General features: G+C 27.4%; 1 non-coding gene and 1 pseudogene across 1 annotated transcript; both read left to right on the forward strand.

Moving 5' to 3' along the window:
• Nucleotides 1–668: 668 nt before the first annotated feature.
• Nucleotides 669–831, forward strand: LOC111449159. Its single transcript, XR_002711555.1, has one exon. It is a non-coding gene; the product is annotated as a U1 spliceosomal RNA (small nuclear RNA).
• A 440-nt stretch (nucleotides 832–1,271) lies between these two features.
• LOC111449129 lies at nucleotides 1,272–1,419 on the forward strand (annotated as a pseudogene).
• The last annotated feature ends 1,211 nt before the right edge of the window (nucleotides 1,420–2,630 follow it).

Here is a 2,630-nt window from a genome sequence, read left to right on the forward strand (position 1 = left end):
TTTTTTTTTTTTTTTTTTTTTTTTTAATTTATACACTTTTTTTTAAATACTATTATTTTAGATATATAGATAATATGTTTTATGTCTTGGGACAATTAAGGTATTCTATTTATAATTATATAAAATATTAAGATCGTTATCATTTATTTCATCCCAAGATATTGTTAAAGATATTTAATATTTAGTGCCCAAAACTATATTTAGTGCTCAAAACTATGAATTGAGTTTTCCAGTTGTTTATTTTTTAATTAATTTTAAGAAACTTAATTATCTACGATACCTCCTGAACTAGAATCTCACTTCGTATTAATTATAAATGTTAAATATTTATTATTATTATTATTTTATCCACGATACCTCCTATTGAACTAGAATCTCATAAATCTCATAAATTTGACTTCGTATTAATTATAAATGTTAAATATTTATTATTATTATTTTTTTAAACTTAACTTTTAATTGAGTTAATTATTAAGGCATATGAACATTTATAATTTAACTACTTTTTTATTTTTCTTTTTCTAGGACTAAGATTAAAGAAAACAAGAAAAATGATCACTTTGAAAATGCTAAATAAGGCTTAGTTTGTATTAGTCCCACATCGACAGAGTCTAAAAGAAGATACATGGCGATTGAGTATAAAAAGAAAGCAACAGCCTTCAATTAACATACTTACCTGGACGGGGTTTTTGGGCGATCAAGAAGGTCCATGGCCTAGGTTAGTGTCTTCCATTGCACTTTGGGAGGGGTGCTAATTTAAGGTCTGTCCAACGTGGCAGAGCCTACGTCATAATTTGTGGTAGTGGGGGCCTGCGTACGCGCGGCCTCTAACCCATTTCGAGTCTTTTAACTTTTCATTTTCTCTGTTCTAGTTTGGCATTTTGATTTGTAACATAGTATGAATCTTTTATCATTTTTTTTTTCATATTGTTTTGACTATAGATTTAATCAAGATTTCTCCTAATTGGGTTATCTCGAATGAGGTTATCAAAGGGTATCGAGATTAAGTCCGTAGAAATTAGGTTCGGTGAACATAACTCATTGATGAGCCTTTGAATATAACTCATTGATTAGGTCATCAAGTGTGCCTGTGTGTCCACACATCGATAGAATTTTGAAGAAAAGATGGTCGAATGAATACAAAAAGAAAGCAATTTTGAATATAACTGATTGATTAGGTCATCAAGTGTGCCTATGTCCTACATCGATAGAATTTTGAAGAAAAGACGGTCGAATGAGTACAAAATGAAAGCAATGAGCCACGTGTTAGAATACTTACCTGGACGGGGTGTTGGGGCGATCATGAAGGCCCGTGGCCTAGGTTAGTGACTTCCATTGCACTTCGAAGGGGTGCTCGCCTAAGATTTGTCCATAAATATGACCACGTGTTTATGCAACTTCAAAGGATTGTACTTTGACCTCAAGCCAGAAAGAAATGGAGTCGGTCCCTCTACAACTTATTCTAGAGATGAATATGGACGACTATTTAGTCATAGTCGATATTTGTTGTATTCATATCTCAAAATTTTGTTTATTCCGCAACTTTTCAATTCATTGAAAGCACAGTACGCATGTCTTAGACAAGCATCCATGACCCTCCTATTTTGAACGCTAATTCATCGCCTTGTGTGGGACTCTTTTAATGAAGACATCATTGTCGTAGTGTGTTTGTTCATATCGATATGCTTTTATATTTTGGACTCCAAATACAGTAATATAATTTTCATGATACAAACAAATTAATTTGAATTTTTGAACTTTACAACCCTAAGAATTTAATTCGATGGTTATTCAAATAATATTTAAATATAGACATCGAATATAAATATCAAGTACTGCCATATCAGCATAATCGATAATCAATTAAAAAAAAATATAATTAAAGTTATATAGAACGTGGAAAATTAATATAAGTCCCACGTCGAAAGAAATGACTGGAAGAAATATGTAGAAAAGACAAGCAACTGACCCATTTAAACATAGACGAGATTATAAAATCATAATTATACTAATCTTTTAACACAAAATGTGTTCTTAAATTAATTAATAATAGCAAACCACAATTAGTTTTGTGGGTTATAAATATATTATCACATCAATTTAGCTAAATCCATGATATAAATAAATTAAATTATTAAATACACAACAACGATAATTTTAGATTAAAAAATGATTGTTAATTTATATAATAAAATATATTAAAAAAATATATAATACATATTTTTTAAAAATAAAATATAAAAAAGGAAAATAAAAGAAAAGTAGTGGGATGCTTGCGTGTAATGTGAAAAGCATGGTTTTACTTAATTTTCACTCTCTATTTTTATTTCATATTTAAATAATTAATTTTAACACATAAATTATCATATTAATTTAATATTAATTTATGTAAATGATGGTATGGTCTTTTAGTTTTACACGTTTATTTTATTTTATTTTAAAGAATAAAAATAAAAACTATTTAAGAGTATTTTTTTATTTTTTAAATTATATAAATAATGAAATAAATCTAAAGTTTAAAGTACTTTATTACTTTAACCTTTAACTTTTGAGTTTTGTAAGACCAATTTGATAATATATTTATTGTTTTTTATTTCATTGTTTTATTACAAAAAAAAAAAAAAAAAAAA

This window comes from Cucurbita moschata, unplaced genomic scaffold (assembly GCF_002738365.1).
Source record: "Cucurbita moschata cultivar Rifu unplaced genomic scaffold, Cmos_1.0 Cmo_Scf00010, whole genome shotgun sequence".
NCBI classification, from domain to species: Eukaryota; Viridiplantae; Streptophyta; class Magnoliopsida; order Cucurbitales; family Cucurbitaceae; genus Cucurbita; species Cucurbita moschata.